A 15414-nucleotide genomic window follows, 5' to 3' on the forward strand; every position below is an offset into this window, starting at 1 on the left:
GTGTGTGTGAAAGCCGTCCTTCACCTAGCTTGTTGGGAACACAAAGTTTCTTTTCAGTTGCAAATTCCATTCCATACATATATATGGGGAGGTACTAGCTCCAACTCCTATTTACAGTGAAAACTTCAGGAACTTCAAACCGGCACTAGGAACAGACTGAGAAAGCACAGAAAATGTGTCTCCTGCAACCCGTTCCCTTGGTGATAGATGAACGAACGTCTCTCCACTTGCTCAGTTCTGAGAGATAAGTGTGTGTGAAAGCCATTCTTCACCTAGCTTGATGGGAACACAAAGTTTCTTTTCAGTTGCAAACTCCATTCCATACATATATATGGGGAGGTACTAGCTCCAACTCGGTTTTACAGCGAAAACTGCAGGAACTTCAAACCGGCACTAGGAAACAGACTGAGAAAGCAGAGAAAAAGTGTCTCCTGCAACCCGTTCCCTTGGTGCTAGATGAACGAACGTCTCTCCACTTGCTCAGTTCTGAGAGATAAGTGTGTGTGAAAGCCGTCCTTCACCTAGCTTATTGGGAACACAAAGTTCCTTTTCAGTTGCAAACTCCATTCCATACATATATATGGGGAGGTATGAGCTCCAACTCGGTTTTACAGTGAAAACTGCAGGAACTTCAAACCGGCACTAGGAAACAGACTGAGAAAGCAGAGAAAAAGTGTCTCCTGCAACTCGTTCCCTTGGTGCTAGATGAACGAACGTCTCTCCACTTGCTCATTTCTGAGAGATAAGTGTGTGTGAAAGCCGTCCTTCAACTAGCTTGTTGTTAACACAAAGTTTCTTTTCAGTTGCAAACTCCATTCCGTACATATATATGGGGAGGTACTAGCTCCAACTCGGTTTTACAGTGAAAACTGCAGGAACTTCAAACCGGCACTACGAAACAGACTGAGAAAGCAGAGAAAAGGTGTCTCCTGCAACCGTTCCCTTGGTGCTAGATGAACGAACGTCTCTCCACTTGCTCATTTCTGAGAGATAAGTGTGTGTGAAAGTCGTCCTTCAACTAGCTTGTTGGGAACAAAAAGTTTCTTTTCAGCAGCAAACTCCATTCCATAAATATATATGGGGAGGTACTAGCTCCAACTGTGTTTGACAGTGAAAACTGAAGGAACTTCCAACCGGCACTAGGAAACAGACTGAGAAAGCAGAGAAAAAGTGTCTCCTGCAAACAGTTCCCTTGCTGCTAGATAAACGAACGTCTCTCCGCTTGCTCAGTTCCGAGAGATAAGTGTGTGTGAAAGTCGTCCTTCACCTAGCTTTTTGGGAACACAAAGTTTCTTTTCAGTTGCAAACTCCATTCCATACATATATATGGCTAGTTATTACATCCAACTCGGTTTTACAGTGAAAACTGCAGGAACTTCAAACCGGCACTAGGAAACAGACTGAGAAAGCAGAGAAAACGTGTCTCCTGCAACCTTTCCCTTGGTGCTAGATGAACGAACGTCTCTCCACTTGCTCATTTCTCAGAGATAAGTGTGTGTGAAAGTCGTCCTTCAACTAGCTTGTTGGGAACACAAAGTTTCTTTTCAGCTGCAAACTCCATTCCATAAATATATATGGGGAGGTACTAACTCCAACTGGTTTTGACAGTGAAAACTGAAGGAACTTCAAACCGGCACTAGGAAACAGACTGAGAAAGCAGAGAAAAAGTGTCTCCTGCAAACAGTTCCCTTGCTGCTAGATGAACGAAAGTCTCTCCGCTTGCTCAGTTCCGAGAGATAAGTGTGTGTGAAAGCCGTCCTTCGCCTAGCTTGTTGGGAACACAAAGTTTCTTTTCAGTTGCAAACTCCATTCCATACATATATATGGGGAGGTACTAGCTCCAACTCGGTTTTACAGTGAAAACTGCAGGAACTTCAAACCGGCACTAGGAAACAGACTGAGAAAGCAGAGAAAAAGTGTCTCCTGCAACCCGTTTTCTTGGTGCTAGATGAACGAACGTCTCTCCACTTGCTCAGTTCTGAGAGATAAGTGTGTGTGAAAGCCGTCCTTCAACTAGCTTGTTGGGAACACAAAGTTTCTTTTCAGTTGCAAACTCCATTCCATACTTATATATGGGGAGGTATTAGCTCCAACTCCGTTTTACAGTGAAAACTGCAGGAACTTCAAACCGGCACAAGGAAACAGACTGAGAAAGCAGAGAAAATGTGTCTCCTGTAACTCGTTCCTTTTGTGCTAGATGAACGAACGTCTCTCCACTTGCTCAGTTCTGAGAGATAAGTGTGTGTCAAAGCCGTCCTTCACCTAGCTTGTTGGGAACACAAAGTTTCTTTTCAGTTGCAAACTCCATTCCATACATATATATGGGGAGGTACAAGCTCCAACACGAATTTTCAGTGAAAACTTCAGGAACTTGAAACCGGTACTGGGAAACAGACTGAGAAAGCAGAGAAAAAGTGACTCCTGCAACGCGTTCCCTTTGTGCTAGATGAACGAACGTCTCTCCACTTGCTCAGTTCTGAGGGATATGTGTGAGTGAAAGCCGTCCTTCACCTTGCTTATTGGGAACACAAAGTTTCTTTTCAGTTGCAAACTCCATTCCAAACATATATATGGGGAGGTACTAGATCCAACTCGGTTTTACAGTGAAAACTGCACTAACTTCAAAACGGCACTAGGAAACAGACTGAGAAAGCAGAGAAAAACTGTCTCCTGCAAACCGTTCCCTTGGTGCTAGATGAACGAACGTCTCTCCACTTGCTCAGTTCCGAGAGATAAGTGTGTGTGAAAGCCGTCCTTCAACTAGCTTGTTGGGAACACAAAGTTTCTTTTCAGTTGCAAACTCCATTACATACATATATATGGGGAGGTACTAGCTCCAACTCGGTTTTACAGTGAAAACTGCAGGAACTTCAAACCGGCACTAGGAAACAGACTGAGAAAGCAGAGAAAAAGTGTCTCCTGCAAACCGTTCCCTTGCTGCTAGATGAACGAACGTCTCTCCACTTGCTCAGTTCTGAGAGATAAGTGTGTGTGAAAGCCGTCCTTCAACTAGCTTCTTGGGAACACAAAGTTTCTTTTCAGTTGCAAGCTCCAAACCATACATATATATGGGGAGGTAGTAGCTCCAACCCCGTTTTACAGTGAAAACTGCAGGAACTTCAAACCGGCACTAGGAAACAGACTGAGAAAACACAGGAAAAGTGTCTCCTGTAACCCGTTCCTTTGGTGCTAGATGAACGAACGTCTCTCCACTTGCTAAGTTCTGAGAGATAAGTGTGTGTGAAAGCCTTCCTTCACCTAGCTTGTTGGGAACACAAAGTTTCTTTTCAGTTGCAAACTCCATTCCATACATATATATGGGGTGGTACTAGCTCCAACTCGGTTTTACAGTGAAAACTGCAGGAACTTCAAACCGGAACTAGGAAACAGACTGAGAAAGCAGAGAAAAAGTGTCTCCTGCAACCCGTTCCCTTGCTGCTAGATGAATGAACGTCTCTCCACTTGCTCAGTTCCGAGAGATATGTGTGTGTGAAAGCCGTCCTTCACATAGCTTTTTGGGAACACAAAGTTTCTTTTCAGTTGCAAACTCCATTCCATACATATATATGGCTAGGTACTAAATCCAACTCGGTTTTACAGTGAAAACTGCAGGAAATTCAAACCGGCACTAGGAAACAGACTGAGAAAGCAGAGAAATAGTGTCTCCTGCAACCCGTTCCCTTGGTGCTAGATGAACGAACGTCTCTCCACTTGCTCAGTTCTGAGAGATAAGTGTGTGTGAAAGCCGTCCTTCACCTAGCTTATTGGGAACACAAAGTTTCTTTTAAGTTGCAAACTCCATTCCATACATATATATGGGGAGGTTCTAGCTCCAACTCGGTTTTAGAGTGAAAACTGCAGGAACTTCAAACCGGCACTAGGAAACAGACTGAGAAAGCAGAGAAAAAGTGTCTCCTGCAACCCGTTCCCTTGCTGATAGATGAACGAACGTCTCTCCACTTGCTCATTTCTGAGAGATAAGTGTGTGTGAAAGTCGTCCTTCAACTAGCTTTTTGGGAACACAATGTTTCTTTTCAGCTGCAAACTCCATTCCATACATATATATGGGGAGGTACTAGCTCCAGCTGGGTTTGACAGTGAAAACTGAAGGAACTTCAAACCGGCACTAGGAAACAGACTGAGAAAGCAGAGAAATAGTGTCTCCTGCAACCCGTTCCCTTGGTGCTAGATGAACGAACGTCTATCCACTTGCTCAGTTCCGAGAGATAAGTGTGTGTGAAAGCCGTCCTTCACCTAGCTTGTTGGGAACACAAAGTTTCTTTTCAGTTGCAAACTCCATTCCATACATATATATGGGGAGGTACTAGCTCCAACTCGGTTTTACAGTGAAAACTGCAGGAACTTCAAACCGGCACTAGGAAACAGACTGAGAAAGCAGAGAAAAAGTGTCTCCTGCAACCCGTTCCCTTGGTGCTAGATGAACGAACGTCTCTCCACTTGCTCAGTTCTGAGAGATATGTGTGTGTGAAAGCCGTCCTTCACCTAGCTTGTTGGGAACACAAAGTTTCTTTTCAGTTGCAAACTCCATTCCAAAAATATATATGGGGAGGTACTAACTCCAACTCATTTTTACAGTGAAAACTGCAGGAACTTCAAACCGGCACTAGGAAACAGACTGAGAAAGCAAAGAAAATGTGTCTCCTGCAACACGTTCCCTTGGTGCTAGATGAACGAACGTCTCTCCACTTGCTCAGTTCTGAGAGATAAGTGTGTGTGAAAGCCGTCATACACCTAGCTGGATGGGAACACAAAGTTTCTTTTCAGTTGCAAACTCCATTCCATACATATATATGGGGAGGTACTACCTCCAACTCCGTTTTACAGTGAAAACTGCAGGAACTTCAAACCGGCACTAGGAAAAAGACTGAGAAAGCAGAGAAAAAGTGTCTCCTGCAACCCGTTCCCTTGCTGCTAGATGAATGAACGTCTCTCCACTTGCTAATTTCTGAGAGATAAGTGTGTGTGAAAGTCGTCCTTCAACTAGCTTGTTGGGAACACAAAGTTTCTTTTCAGCTGCAAACTCCATTCCATACATATATATGGGGAGGTACTAGCTCCAACTGGGTTTGACAGTGAAAACTGAAGGAACTTCAAACCGGCACTAGGAAACAGACTGAGAAAGCAGAGAAAAAGTGTCTCCTGCAACCCGTTCCCTTGGTGCTAGATGAACGAACGTCTCTCCACTTGCTCAGTTCCGAGAGTTAAGTGTGTGTGAAAGCCGTCCTTCACCTAGCTTGTTGGGAACACAAAGTTTCTTTTCAGTTGCAAACCACATTCCATACATATATATGGCTAGTTACTAGATCCAACTCGGTTTGACAGTGAAAACTGCAGGAACTTCAAACCGGCACTAGGAAACAGACTGAGAAAGCAGAGAAAAAGTGTCTCCTGCAACCCGTTCCCTTGGTGCTAGATGAACGAACGTCTCTCCATTTGCTCAGTTCTGAGAGATAAGTGTGTGTGAAAGCCGTCCTTCACCTAGCTTGTTGGGAACACAAAGTTTCTTTTCAGTTGCAAACTCCATTCCATAAATATATATGGGGAGGTACTAGCTCCAACTCGTTTTTACAGTGAAAACTGCAGGAACTTCAAACCGGCACTAGGAAACATACTGAGAAGCAGAGAATAAGTGTCTCCTGCAACCCGTTCCCTTGGTGCTAGATGAACGAACGTCTCTCTTCTTGCTCAGTTCTGAGAGATAAGTGTGTGTGAAAGCCGTCCTTCAACTAGCTTGTTGGGAACACAAAGTTTCTTTTCAGTTGCAAATTCCATTCCATACATATATATGGGGAGGTACTAGCTCCAACTCGGTTTTACAGTGAAAACTGCAGGAACTTCAAACCGGCACTAGGAAACAGACTGAGAATGCACAGAAAATGTGTCTCCTGCAACCCGTTCCCTTGGTGCTAGATGAACGAACGTCTCTCCACTTGCTCAGTTCTGAGAGATAAGTGTGTGTGAAAGCCGTCCTTCACCTAGCTTGATGGGAACACAAAGTTTCTTTTCAGTTGCAAACTCCATTCCATACATATATATGGGGAGGTACAAGCTCCAACACTGTTTTACAGCGAAAACTGCAGGAACTTCAAACCGGCACTAGGAAACAGACTGAGAAAGCAGAGAAAAAGTGTCTCCTGCAACCCGTTCCATTGGTGCTAGATGAAAGAAATTCTCTCCACTTGCTCAGTTCTGAGAGATAAGTGTGTGTGAAAGCCGTCCTTCACCTAGCTTGTTGGGAACACAAAGTTTCTTTTCAGTTGCAAACTCCATTCCATACATATATATGGGGAGGTACAAGCTCCAACTCGATTTTTCAGTGAAAACTTCAGGAACTTGAAACCGGTACTGGGAAACAGACTGAGAAAGCAGAGAAAAACTGTCTCCTGCAACCCGTTCCCTTGGTGCTAGATGAACGAACGTCTCTCCACTTGCTCAGTTCCGAGAGATAAGTGTGTGTGAAAGCCGTCCTTCAACTAGCTTGTTGGGAACACAAAGTTTCTTTTCAGTTGCAAACTCCATTACATACATATATATGGGGAGGTACTAGCTCCAACTCGGTTTTACAGTGAAAACTGCAGGAACTTCAAACCGGCACTAGGAAACAGACTGAGAAAGCAGAGAAAAAGTGTCTCCTGCAACCCGTTCCCTTGCTGCTAGATGAACGAACGTCTCTCCACTTGCTCAGTTCTGAGAGATAAGTGTGTGTGAAAGCCGTCCTTCAACTAGCTTCTTGGGAACACAAAGTTTCTTTTCAGTTGCAAGCTCCAAACCATACATATATATGGGGAGGTAGTAGCTCCAACCCCGTTTTACAGTGAAAACTGCAGGAACTTCAAACCGGCACTAGGAAACAGACTGAGAAAACAGAGGAAATGTGTCTCCTGTAACCCGTTCCTTTGGTGCTAGATGAACGAACGTCTCTCCACTTGCTAAGTTCTGAGAGATAAGTGTGTGTGAAAGCCTTCCTTCACCTAGCTTGTTGGGAACACAAAGTTTCTTTTCAGTTGCAAACTCCATTCCATACATATATATGGGGTTTTACTAGCTCCAACTCGGTTTTACAGTGAAAACTGCAGGAACTTCAAACCGGCACTAGGAAACAGACTGAGAAAGCAGAGAAAAAGTGTCTCCTGCAACCCGTTCCCTTGCTGCTAGATGAATGAACGTCTCTCCACTTGCTCAGTTCCGAGAGATATGTGTGTGTGAAAGCCGTCCTTCACATAGCTTGTTGGGAACACAAAGTTTCTTTTCAGTTGCAAACTCCATTCCATACATATATATGGCTAGGTACTAAATCCAACTCGGTTTTACAGTGAAAACTGCAGGAAATTCAAACCGGCACTAGGAAACAGACTGAGAAAGCAGAGAAATAGTGTCTCCTGCAACCCGTTCCCTTGGTGCTAGATGAACGAACGTCTCTCCACTTGCTCAGTTCTGAGAGATAAGTGTGTGTGAAAGCCGTCCTTCACCTAGCTTATTGGGAACACAAAGTTTCTTTTCAGTTGCAAACTCCATTCCATACATATATATGGGGAGGTACTAGCTCCAACTCGGTTTTACAGTGAAAACTGCAGGAACTTCAAACCGGCACTAGGAAACAGACTGAGAAAGCAGAGAAAAAGTGTCTCCTGCAACCCGTTCCCTTGCTGCTAGATGAACGAACGTCTCTCCACTTGCTCAGTTCCGAGAGATAAGTGTGTGTGAAAGCCGTCCTTCACATAGCTTGTTGGGAACACAAAGTTTCTTTTCAGTTGCAAACTCCATTCCATCCATATATATGGGGAGGTACTAGTTAAAACTGGGTTTGACAGTGAAAACTGCAGGAACTTCAAACCGGCACTAGGAAACAGACTGAGAAAGCAGAGAAAAAGTGTCTCCTGCAACCCGTTCCCTTGCTGTTAGATGAACGAACGTCTCTCCACTTGCTCATTTCTGAGAGATAAGTGTGTGTGAAAGTCGTCCTTCAACTAGCTTGTTGGGAACACAATGTTTCTTTTCAGCTGCAAACTCCATTCCATACATATATATGGGGAGGTACTAGCTCCAGCTGGGTTTGACAGTGAAAACTGAAGGAACTTCAAACCGGCACTAGGAAACAGACTGAGAAAGCAGAGAAATAGTGTCTCCTGCAACCCGTTCCCTTGGTGCTAGATGAACGAACGTCTATCCACTTGCTCAGTTCCAAGAGATAAGTGTGTGTGAAAGCCGTCCTTCACCTAGCTTGTTGGGAACACAAAGTTTCTTTTCAGTTGCAAACTCCATTCCATACATATATATGGCTAGTTACTAGATCCAACTCGGTTTTACAGTGAAAACTGCAGGAACCTCAAACCGGCACTAGGAAACAGACTGAGAAAGCAGAGAAAAAGTGTCTCCTGCAACCCGTTCACTTGGTGCTAGATGAACGAACGTCTCTCCACTTGCTCAGTTCTGAGAGATAAGTGTGTGTGAAAGCCGTCCTTCAACTAGCTTGTTGGGAACACTAAGTTTCTTTTCAGTTGCAAACTCCATTCCATACATATATATGGGGAGGTAATAGCTCCAACTTCGTTTTACAGTGAAAACTGCATGAACTTCAAACCGGCACAAGGAAACAGACTGAGAAAGCAGAGAAAATGTGTCTCCTGTAACTCGTTCCTTTGGTGCTAGATGAACGAACGTCTCTCCATTTGCTCAGTTCTGAGAGATAAGTGTGTGTGAAAGCCGTCCTTCACCTAGCTTGTTGGGAACACAAAGTTTCTTTTCAGTTGCAAACTCCATTCCATACATATATATGGGGAGGTACTAGCTCCAACTCGGTTTTACAGTGAAAACTGCAGGAACTGCAAACCGGCACTAGGAAACAGACTGAGAAAGCAGAGAAAAAGTGTCTCCTGCAACCCGTTCCCTTGGTGCTAGATGAACGAACGTCTCTCCACTTGCTCAGTTCTGAGAGATATGTGTGTGTGAAAGCCGTCCTTCACCTAGCTTGTTGGGAACACAAAGTTTCTTTTCAGTTGCAAACTCCATTCCAAAAATATATATGGGGAGGTACTAGCTCCAACTCATTTTTACAGTGAAAACTGCAGGAACTTCAAACCGGCACTAGGAAACAGACTGAGAAGCAGAGAAAAGTGTCTCCTGCAACCCGTTCCCTTGGTGCTAGGTGAACGAACGTCTCTCTTCTTGCTCAGTTCTGAGAGATAAGTGTGTGTGAAAGCCGTCCTTCACCTAGCTTGTTGGGAACACAAAGTTTCTTTTCAGTTGCAAACTCCATTCCATACATATATATGGGGAGGTACAAGCTCCAACTCGATTTTACAGTGAAAACTGCAGGAACTTGAAACCGGCACTGGGAAACAGACTGAGAAAGCAGAGAAAAATTGTCTCCTGCAACACGTTCCCTTGGTGCTAGATGAACGAACGTCTATCCACTTGCTCAGTTCTGAGGGATATGTGTGAGTGAAAGCCGTCCTTCACCTTGCTTATTGGGAACACAAAGTTTCTTTTCAGTTGCAAACTCCATTCCATACATATATATGGGGAGGTACTAGCTCCAACTCGGTTTTACAGTGAAAACTGCAGGAACTTCAAACCGGCACTAGGAAACAGACTGAGAAGCAGAGAAAAAGTTTCTCCTGCAACCCGTTCCCTTGGTGCTAGATGAACGAACGTCTCTCCACTTGCTCAGTTCCGAGAGATAAGTGTGTGTGAAAGCCGTCCTTCAACTGGCTTGTTGGGAACACAAAGTTTCTTTTCAGTTGAAAACTCCAATCCATACATATATATGGGGAGGTACTAGCTCCAACTCTGTTTTATAGTGAAAACTGCAGGAACTTCAAACCGGCACTAGGAAACAGACTGAGAAAGCAGAGGAAATGTGTCTCCTGTAACCCGTTCCTTTGGTGCTAGATGAACGAACGTCTCTCCACTTTCTAAGTTCTGAGAGATAAGTGTGTGTGAAAGCCTTCCTTCACCTAGCTTGTTGGGAATACAAAGTTTCTTTTCAGTTGCAAACTCCATTCCTTACATATATATGGGGAGGTATTAGCTCCAAATCGGTTTTACGGTGAAAACTGCAGGAACTTCTAACCGGCACTAGGAAAGAGACAGAGAAAACAGAGAAAAAGTGTCCCCTGCAACACGTTCCCTTGGTGCTAGGTGAACGAACGTCTCTCCACTTGCTCAGTTCTGAGAGATAAGTGTGTGTGAAAGCCGTCCTTCACCTAGCTTGTTGGGAACACAAAGTTTCTTTTCAGTTGCAAACTCCATTCCATACATATATATGGGGAGGTACTAGCTCCAACTCGGTTTTACAGTGAAAACTGCAGGAAATTCAAACCGGCACTAGGAAACAGACTGAGAAAGCAGAGAAAATCTGTCCTCTGCAACCCGTTCCCTTGGTGCTAGATGAACGAACGTCTCTCCACTTGCTCAGTTCCGAGAGATAAGTGTGTGTGAAAGCCGTCCTTCACCTACCTTGTTGGGAACACAAAGTTTCTTTTCAGGTGCAAACTCCTTTCCATACATATATATGGGGAGGTACTAGCTCCAACTCGGTTTTACAGTGAAAACTGCAGGAACTTCAAACCGGCACTAGGAAACAGACTGAGAAAGCAAAGAAAATGTGTCTCCTGCAACACGTTCCCTTGGTGCTAGATGAACGAACGTCTCTCCACTTGCTCAGTTCTGAGAGATATGTGTGTGTGAAAGCCGTCATTCACCTAGCTGGATGGGAACACAAAGTTTCTTTTCAGTTGCAAACTCCATTCCATACATATATATGGGGAGGTACTACATCCAACTCCGTTTTACAGTGAAAACTGCAGGAACTTCAAACCGGCACTAGGAAAAAGACTGAGAAAGCAGAGAAAAAGTGTATCCTGCAACCCGTTCCCTTGGTGCTAGATGAACGAACGTCTCTCCACTTGCTCAGTTCCGAGAGATAAGTGTGTGTGAAAGCCGTCCTTCACCTAGCTTGTTGGGGACACAAAGTTTCTTTTCAGTTGCAAACTCCATTCCATACATATATATGGCTAGTTACTAGATCCAACACGGATTTACAGTGAAAACTGCAGGAACTTCAAACCGGCACTAGGAAACAGACTGAGAAAGCAGAGAAAAAGTGTCTCCTGCAACCCGTTCCCTTGGTGCTAGATGAACGAACGTCTCACCACTTGCTCAGTTGTGAGAGATAATTGTGTGTGAAAGCCGTCCTTCAACTAGCTTGTTGGGAACACTAAGTTTCTTTTCAGTTGCCAACTCCATTCCATACATATATATGGGAAGGTAGGAGCTCCAACTCCGTTTTACAGTGAAAACTGCATGAACTTCAAACCAGCACAAGGAAACAGACTGAGAAAGCAGAGAAAATGTGTCTCCTGCAACCCGTTCCCTTGGTGCTAGATGAACGAACGTCTCTCCACTTGCTCAGTTCTGAGAGATAATTGTGTGTGAAAGCCGTCCTTCACCTAGCTTGATGGGAACACAAAGTTTCTTTTCAGTTGCAAACTCCCTTCCATACATATATATGGGGAGGTACTAGCTACAACTTGGTTTTACAGTGAAAACTGCAGGAACTTCAAACCGGCACTAGGAAACAGACTGAGAAAGCAAAGAAAATGTGTCTCCTGCCACACGTTCCCTTGGTGCTAGATGAACAAACGTCTCTCCACTTGCTCAGTTCTGAGAGATAAGTGTGTGTGAAAGCCGTCCTTCACCTAGCTTGATGGGAACACAAAGTTTCTTTTCAGTTGCAAACTCCATTCCATACATATATATGGGTAGGTACTAGCTCCAACTCGGTTTTACAGTGAAAACTGCAGGAACTTCAAACCGGCACTAGGAAAAAGACTGAGAAAGCAGATAAAAAGTGTCTCCTGCAACCCGTTCCCTTGGTGCTAGATGAAAGAACGTCTCTCCACTTGCTCAGTTCTGAGAGATAAGTGTGTGTGAAAGCCGTCCTTCACCTAGCTTGTTGTGAACACAAAGTTTCTTTTCAGTTGCAAACTCCATTCCATACATATATATGGGGAGGTATTAGCTCCAACTCGGTTTTACAGTTAAAACTGCAGGAACTTCAAACCAGCACTAGGAAACAGAGTGAGAAAGCAGAGAAAAAGTGTCTCCTGCAACACGTTCCCTTGGTGCTAGATGAACGAACGACTCTCCACTTGCTCATTTCTGAGAGATAAGTGTGTGTGAAAGCCGCCCTTCACCTAGCTTGATGGGAACACAAAGATTCTTTTCAGCTGCAAACTTCATTCCATAAATATATATGGGGAGGTACTAGCTCCAACTCGGTTTGACAGTGAAAACTGCAGGAACTTCAAACCGGCACTAGGAAACAGACTGAGAAAGCAGAGAAAAAGTGTCTCCTGCAACCCGTTCCCTTGGTGCTAGATGAACGAACGTCTCTCCACTTGCTCAGTTCTGAGAGATAAGTGTGTGTGAAAGCCGTCCTTCACCTAGCTTGTTGGGAACACAAAGTTTCTTTTCAGTTGCAAACTCCATTCCATATATATATATGGGGAGGTACAAGCTCCAAATCGGTTTTACAGTGAAAACTGCAGGAACTTCAAACCGGCACTAGGAAACAGACTGAGAAAGCAGAGAAAAAGTGTCTCCTGCAACCCGTTCCCTTGGTGCTAGATGAACGAACGTCTCTCCACTTGCTCAGTTCTGAGAGATAAGTGTGTGTGAAAGCCGTCCTTCACCTAGCTTGATGGGAACACAAAGTTTCTTTTCAGTTGCAAACTCCATTCCATACATATATATGGGGAGGTTCTAGCTCCAACTCGGTTTTACAGCGAAAACTGCAGGAACTTCAAACAGGCACTAGGAAACAGACTGAGAAAGCAGAGAAAAAGTGTCTCCTGCAACCCGTTCCCTTGGTGCTAGATGAAAGAACGTCTCTCCACTTGCTCAGTTCTGAGAGATAAGTGTGTGTGAAAGCCGTCCTTCACCTAGCTTGTTGGGAACACAAAGTTTCTTTTCAGTTGCAAACTCCATTCCATACATATATATGGGGAGTTACAAGCTCCAACTCGATTTTACAGTGAAAACTTCAGGAACTTGAAACCGGCACTGGAAACAGACTGAGAAAGCAGAGAAAAAGTGTCTCCTGCAACCCGTTCCCTTGGTGCTAGATGAAAGAAATTCTCTCCACTTGCTCAGTTCCGAGAGATAAGCGTGTGTGAAAGCCGTCCTTCACCTACCTTGTTGGGAACACAAAGTTTCTTTTCAGTAGCAAACTCCATTCCATTCATATATATGGGGAGGTACTAGCTCCAACTCGGTTTTACAGTGAAAACTGCAGGAACTTCAAACCGGCACTCCGAAACAGACTGAGAAAGCAGAGGAAATGTGTCTCCTGTAACCCGTTCCTTTGGTGCTAGATGAACGAACGTCTCTCCACTTGCTCAGTACTGAGAGATTAGTGTGTGTGAAAGATATCCTTCACCTAGCTTGTTGGGAACACAAAGTTTCTTTTCAGTTGCAAACTCCATTCCATACATATATATGGGGAGGTACTAGCTCCAACTCGGTTTTACGGTGAAAACTGCAGGAATTACTAACCGGCACTAGGAAACAGACTGAGGAAGCAGAGAAAAAGTGTCTCCTGCAACACGTTCCCTTGGTGCTAGGTGAACGAACGTCTCTCCACTTGCTCAGTTCTGAGAGATAAGTGTGTGTGAAAGCCGTCCTTCACCTAGCTTGATGGGAACACAAAGTTTCTTTTCAGTTGCAAACTCCATTCCATACATATATATGGGGAGGTTCTAGCTCCAACTCGGTTTTACAGCGAAAACTGCAGGAACTTCAAACAGGCACTAGGAAACAGACTGAGAAAGCAGAGAAAAAGTGTCTCCTGCAACCCGTTCCCTTGGTGCTAGATGAAAGAACGTCTCTCCCCTTGCTCAGTTCTGAGAGATAAGTGTGTGTGAAAGCCGTCCTTCACCTAGCTTGTTGGGAACACAAAGTTTCTTTTCAGTTGCAAACTCCATTCCATACATATATATGGGGAGTTACAAGCTCCAACTCGATTTTACAGTGAAAACTTCAGGAACTTGAAACCGGCACTGGACACAGACTGAGAAAGCAGAGAAAAAGTGTCTCCTGCAACCCGTTACCTTGGTGCTAGATGAAAGAACTTCTCTCCACTTGCTCAGTTCCGAGAGATAAGCGTGTGTGAAAGCCGTCCTTCACCTACCTTGTTGGGAACACAAAGTTTCTTTTCAGTTGCAAACTCCATTCCATTCATATATATGGGGAGGTACTAGCTCCAACTCGGTTTTACAGTGAAAACTGCAGGAACTTCAAACCGGCACTCCGAAACAGACTGAGAAAGCAGAGGAAATGTGTCTCCTGTAACCCGTTCCTTTGGTGCTAGATGAACGAACGTCTCTCCACTTGCTCAGTACTGAGAGATTAGTGTGTGTGAAAGATGTCCTTCACCTAGCTTGTTGGGAACACAAAGTTTCTTTTCAGTTGCAAACTCCATTCCATACATATATATGGGGAGGTACTAGCTCCAACTCGGTTTTACGGTGAAAACTGCAGGAATTACTAACCGGCACTAGGAAACAGACTGAGGAAGCAGAGAAAAAGTGTCTCCTGCAACACGTTCCCTTGGTGCTAGGTGAACGAACGTCTCTCCACTTGCTCAGTTCTGAGAGATAATTGTGTGTGAAAGCCGTCCTTCACCTAGCTTGTTGGGAACACAAAGTTTCTTTTCAGTTGCAAACTCCATTCCATACATATATATGGGGAGGTACTAGCTCCAACTCGGTTTTACAGTGAAAACTGCAGGAACTTAAAACCGGCACTAGGAAACAGAATGAGAAAGCAGAGAAAAAGTGTCTCCTGCAACCCGTTCCCTTGGTGCTAGATGAACGAACGTATCTCCACTTGCTCGGTTCCGAGAGATAAGTGTGTGTGAAAGCCGTCCTTCACCTACCTTGTTGGGAACACAAAGTTTCTTTTCAGTTGCAAACTCCATTCCATACATATATATGGGGAGGTAGAAGCTCCAAATCGGTTTGACAGTGAAAACTGCAGGAACTTCAAACCGGCACTAGGAAATAGACTGAGAAAGCAGAGGAAATGTGTTTCCTGCAACCCGTTCCCTTGGTGCTAGATGAACGAACGTCTCTCCACTTGCTCAGTTCTGAGAGATAAGTGTGTGTGAAAGCCGTCCTTCACCTAGCATGATGGGAACACAAAGTTTCTTTTCAGTTGCAAACTCCATTCCATACATATATATGGGGAGGTACTACCTCCAACTCCGTTTTACAGTGAAAACTGCAGGAACTTCAAACCGGCACTAGGAAAAAGACTGAGAAAGCAGAGAAAAAGTGTCTCCTGCAACCCGTTCCCTTGGTGCTAGATGAACGAACGTCTCTCCACTTGCTC

The sequence above is a fragment of the Camelus dromedarius genome, unplaced genomic scaffold, assembly GCF_036321535.1.
Source record: "Camelus dromedarius isolate mCamDro1 unplaced genomic scaffold, mCamDro1.pat HAP1_SCAFFOLD_183, whole genome shotgun sequence".
Classification (NCBI taxonomy): Eukaryota; Metazoa; Chordata; class Mammalia; order Artiodactyla; family Camelidae; genus Camelus; species Camelus dromedarius.